Here is a 6,264-nt window from a genome sequence, read left to right as displayed (position 1 = left end):
TGGGAGGATGAGAGGATTAGTGGGAGATTAGCATGTATTTGTCTTGTATAAGTGAGATTAGCTTGTAGAGCTCACCGTATGACACTGGAGGCATACGTATACGTATGAGCATGAAGAAAGTTATGAAGAAAATATTTATAGGGACTTGAAAAATGATTCTGAAGGTATTTCTCAAGAGGAAAATACCTGGAGATATATCAGTGGAATATTTGGGCAGTATTTCTGGAAAGAATTTGAGGGATCACTAGGGAAATATTTGTAGGATATTTTGAGGAGGATTTTGGAGATAATATAGACCACTATATTTTATTTGTTGATATCAACTCGCAAACAAACATTTTGAAATGAAATTTGAAATTCATTTTGAATTTAGAGCAAGTTTGAGAAAATTTCAGGATTTGAATTTTTGGGATGCTACAAATCTACCCCACTTAAAAGGAATCTCGTCCTCGAGATTCGGCTTAGAAGGGTTATGGGTATAGCTTTACTTCAGCTCCGAGGAGATGGAACTTCAACAAAATCTGGCCTTTGCGGAGCATCTGGTTGCCGATTGCAAACACTGATTCTGGCTACTCAAAGATCATCTTCAGGCTTCTAGGTTTCGCTTGGCGGCTAGCTTATTGAGGAAGCATTGATGCCAACACGCAAACCTTTCTCTTGCGAACTCCCACATGGATTCCTTCCTTGATTAGCCTTCTGATGCTTCATCAACAAAACTTGAGTGACCACTTCTCATCTAGAAACTTATATGCTTTGATGATCTGGTCCTCCACAAGCTTGCTACAGGCCTTCTTCTTTTTCTCCATAGTAGGAACCTTGCTAGAACACTACGCCACTTAAAAAGAATGAGGGTAGAACTCTTGAATCTTGGGGATTTGATCTCCTTGAAGTACCTCATAACAAGGGTGTTACGGGGCCTTCTTTTGCTGTCTCTGCTTGAGCAGACTACGGAGAGATGACTGACACAGGGTTGATTCTGGGAGAACCTTCTTCTTATCTTCTCTTCACTATCTTCTTTTCTCTTCTCACTTTTCACTTTTCACTGCCTCTTTCTTTCTCTTTGCTCTTCCCACTCGAGGATTCTATCAAAGAGTATTACTATCATACACTGGAGGAAACCAAAGACTATGAACCATGTGCAACAGTCTTCAACCCAAGAATCACCAAGCATTGTGATCTTAGGGGCGAGGGAGTGGAAAAATGGAGTTGCTTGCGATTTGGCAGAGGGGATTTTTATCGGGAGTGTGCTTTGATTTGGATGGGAACTGAGGGAGCTGGTGGGGGGATTTATAGGCGAGCGGGGGTGTCCGGTTGCGGAGTAGTGGTGATGGAGTAGGTGCTACGCGGCAGCAGGTGCGACAAGGGGAGGGGGCCTGGTGTTGCCGGCGATGATGGCAGCGGTGGGCGCGCTGGAAAGGGGGGTGGGTGGCGGTAGTGCGCTGCAAAGGGGGCGTGGGGCGGTGGTAGTGCGCATGGAGGCGGGCACGCGTGCGAGGGGCACGGGTGGGTGGTGGGGTCAATGACCCTGATGTTTGTGGTCTCTGGTTCCAAGAATCTTTGCCTCTGTATGGTAATAACTCCTTTTGTCCTCTTTTTATGTTTACTTTGACTCAGGGGCAGTGCTTTGATTCTCACGGTCGGTCCTTTTGACTGAGCGGCTGGATAGGTTTCTTCTTTAGCTTGTTCCAGGCTTCCAGGGTAAGCTTTCTGGTATCTTCTTGGGTAAGGTGCTTTTCTCTTGAGATGGGTTAAGATGAGAATGGAAGCATAAGGTGAGGATTAGCTCTAATTTGTTATCTATGTTTCTAGAGAAAACCTTTCTTAAAAAGGAAGAAAACACACAAGTTCAACAATGATAAGCACAAACAAATCGAATGTTTTGAATAAGAGAAGAATAGAGTTTTTCCAAAGCCCAGACTACTCAGATTCAGGGGCTAAGCATAACTACTATTGCTTGGCTCCTGAATTGAGAACTATGCTAAATGCAACTTATGAGCACTAACGTTAAAGCATCACATATGCACTCAAAAGAGGGGCAAACATCAAGCAAAATCCATTTTGAAATGCCCTAGGGGGCCACACAATTAGAGTTTTTCAAAGCACGGGACTACACGATTACCTCTCAAACATGCAGGGCTCTAGCCAAAGTGAAGAAAAACTTCACTGCCCAATGCATGTAGAGGACTAGGCAATACTAACTCAGACCAGGCAGCTTCTCTTCTAGCAAGGCTGGCACACGACTTCAATCTGAGATATCTCCTGGATGGGTCAAGAGGGAGCTGATGTTGATGACTTCTTCTGGCGGCAACTGAGATGGCAAGACTGGGTCGAACTCTTCTTCAAGCGGGACTGGCTCTTGTAGTTCCTCAGAGGGCAGCTGTGCTGGCGGGGTGCTTGCAGCTTCTTCCTTGACTTCAAGGGATGGTGCTAGAATCTTCTTCATGGTGAGGGGCTCAAACAACTCTGGCGGAGGATCTTGGGAGGACTCGGCGTGCTCTTGCTTATCCATAGCCTGAGGGAAGACTGGAATTCCTTCCAAGACTATGGCTCCTTCCGGTAGTTCCCAAGCCTTCTTATCTCCTCTGATAGAGACCGGGTGACCTTCAAGAATCTGGGGGTCTTCAACTCTGATGGGTTGAACTGGGTTGGATGAAGCGGGCTCTTGGATTCGTAGGGCTCTACGTTGGTTGTGGGTTACCAAGTACGCCTCCATCAACTTCTGGACATGCTCATCCTTGGCTTGCTTCAGGGCTTCAACAGCAACGACTTCACGACTTTCCAAGGCACGTGCACGAGCTTGAGCTGAGGTGAGATCCACATGGAGCTTACGGTTGAGCTTCTCTGCATCTTCTGCTCGGGCAATCATCTGACGGTGGTGCCGAGCCAAGAAATCATACTGTGCATCCAGGGTGAGCAGGTATGCAGTGAGGTACACGACTGTGGGGTCATCCTCAAGCAGCTGCTTCCCTTCCAATGCACGCATCCTGGCCATCCAAACTGGACGGTCTCTCTGAAAGGGCGGAAAGAATCTGAGCGGTGTGTCGGCCACTTCTTCTTCATAGATCTGACACAGGGCCCTCAATGCCTTGCGAGCGACGACTTGGCAGGTGTCTTTGAATATGTGCCCAGCAGCAGTGACACTCCATTCCACATGGTGCGGACTGGATCCAATGTATACAGTCACGACACACTTCTCTGTGCCATGCTCGACGAATTCACGACCATCATACTCTGGCTGGCTACTGATTCCGAGGCGGACTGTGCATGCTCTTAGCAACTTGGGGAAACCATCTTCATTCTGGCAAAAGCTGGTTTGGCAGCGGACCTCCATCTGACTTCTGAGAGAAGGAAAGGGGGAAACATTTTTGAAATGAAGGGATGAGAGCAAGAATTTTTTTAAGAAAATAGTTTTGACTCAAAAACTTTTGGATCAGGCTAAGGGTTACGTCCTGCGGCCAACCTAACAGCTCTGATACCACCTGAAGCGTCCCAATCCTCTGGGACTCAAATGTGATACAATTACTAGTCCCAGGAGGCTAGTAAACACATTTATACAACAGATGATTTCAGATCTGCTTAAACGAGACAAACCTATAAAGGTGGCGATCAACTTTAAGAGTTGGTCCACAACTCGGGACATATCATCAGAGTGGGGCTGAAGCAGCCCAATATACGCAGCGAAGCAAATCAGCGGTCCAATAGCCACAGGCAAGGTTGGGAACAGTCGTAACTCTTACCCGATCTCCTTTTTCTGAAAAAAATAAATAAGCAAGGGTGAGTACAAACGTACTCAGCAGCCCACCTTCACCCGCGGAATGGGGAAATCAGATATAATGCATGGAATATGTGGATCTCAAGATATTTTGCAGAAACAGCAATATTTTATGCAGGGTTGTTTTGTAAAACATTTTGTATTTTGCAAAGCGCATCCTCTCCCAAAGGAGCAGGAAGTTTTTCAATATTAGAACAAAAATCCCCTGGACTAAACCATCCAGGTATCTCAGCAGTTTCCCACTGGTTTTCCTTTTCAAAAACAGCTACTGGACTTCCCGTCCACCATAGCTCACGGCTGAACCGCCGAACCTTTTAAAAACCATTTTTCTCAAACGCACCCCTCTTTTTGAAAACAAAACATTAATTGCCATACCATACCAGACTCATCCATTCCTGTGGACACAGACTATTCGAATAGGTTTTCAAACTCTACGTAGAGGTGTACACTTTACCCACTAGTCCGGCTCTGCGATCTCATGGCCGATGAGATCCGAATCTGAATCTCTTTCTTTCCTCGCACGTCCTAACCTTAACAGTTATACTGGAAGGAGTCAGGCCACCGCCATGTCCAAACCGGACAAAACATTCCCCCTCCTTATCCTCCCGGTGCTCCCCAGCCTTCATAACCCTGAGGTTGGACCGTACGAGTTCAGATTGAGTGACTACCCACACAGTCTCGAGTGGTTGTACTTATCATGAGTACAGGTAGTGAAAGATGACAAACCGGTCCTTATAAGAGGGGACAATCCTTCTGCTCACGCCTAAACCAGCTGAGCCATCACTTTAGGCCCTCCCCTAAACCAGGGAGTCCTTGATCATCCCTACTCAAAGGTGATAAGGGTGAAAACCCTTCATCATACACATTTTGAAAAGCATTTTCTTTTCAAAACTCACACCTTTCCTCAAATCATTTGTAACAATTATATCAGGGATTGATTGCGGCAAGCGGCTGGGTGGCCATAATAACTTGTCTCAAAATCATATCATGCATAAAATAACAGGCTGAGGGTTGTGGTTGTAAAACATAGGTAATTTATGCATCAAAGGGATCCAATGAGCTTGCCGTGCTTATTCGGCGAAGGGGGAAGGGGAGCTCGCGGAACTGGCTTCTGGCTCCACCGCCTGGCGTAGACTTGCAGATCTGGCCTCCACGAGACGACACGAACGCTCCGATAACTATGCAACATGAACAAGAAAACATACAAACCAGCAAGTATACCAACAAATATTTAGTATAGTGGTCAGAATAGCGATATATGGATGGGTAGAGTCTTGAGTAGAATCTGTGTCATGTGGTGTTGAGATACTACTAGTGGTGGAGCGGAGGTGCTTACCAGGAGGGTGGACTGAAGGCGAAGCGACACTACGCGTGTAGCCGGCAGAGCGGAGTAACTGAGTGGGTGGGAGTTTTCCTTGGCTGAGGGTGTGGAGTGTGTGTGGAGAGGGAGAGGGTAGCTGGGTGTATTTATAGCTGGGTGTATGTGGTGTAGCACAGTGAAGTTCACTGTAGGTGAGAATAGTGACGAATGAATCGTCTGACTTAGTATGAACAGGAGAGTTATAGGCAGAATATGGGACGAGAGTATTTTGGGAGTCTTCTGGAACATGAACCATGCTTAAGGGATGACATGGTTGGATAGGGAATAATTTGATAAGAATTTAGAAACAAGAATTATTGGAATCTGAGTTTGGAAGCCTGGTTCAAAGGAATCTCAAAGTTAAGCATGCTCAACTTGGAGAAACCTAGGATGGGTGACCAGATGGGAAGTTCCCTACTGGAAGGAAAATCACATTCACCGGAGTCCATATGACTGGAATATGGGTCTGGCTGGTCTTAAGTGGACTGGACAACATGATGGATGAGTAGTTGAAATTTGGGGCGATCGGATGATCGATGAATAGTAACAATGATTAGTAACGATGAATAGTGGCGATGGAAAAGTAATTATAGATATCATCGATGAATAGTAACGATGATGAATAGTAATGATAAATAACAACGATGATGAATAGTGTATGTGAATAGTAACGATGAATAGTAACGGTGAATAGTAATGGTGAATAGTGATAGTGAATAGTTCGTATGAACGAACGATGAACGATGAATAGGAACTATGAACGAACGGACGAACGATCGAATGATCGGACGAACGAACGATCAGAATTTCGGCAGCATAACAGCAGGAAAAGATTATTTGGACGAACGAACGGACGAATGATCGAATTATCGGACGAACGAACGATCGGAATTTCGGCAGCATAACGACAGGACAAAGATTATCTGGAAGAACGATGAATAGGGACTATGAACGAACGATGAACGATGAATAGGGACTATGAACGAACGATGGACGATGAATAGGGAACTATGAACGAACGATGAACGATCGAATGATCGAACGAACGAACGATCGGAATTTTGGCAGCATAACGATAGGACAAAGATTATCTGGAAGAACGATGAATAGGGACTATGAACGAACGATGAAC

This window comes from Zea mays, chromosome 10 (genome assembly GCF_902167145.1).
Source record: "Zea mays cultivar B73 chromosome 10, Zm-B73-REFERENCE-NAM-5.0, whole genome shotgun sequence".
Taxonomy (NCBI): Eukaryota; Viridiplantae; Streptophyta; class Magnoliopsida; order Poales; family Poaceae; genus Zea; species Zea mays.
The sequence above is the reverse complement of the archived record's forward strand: the minus strand, read 5'-3'. Positions refer to the sequence as shown.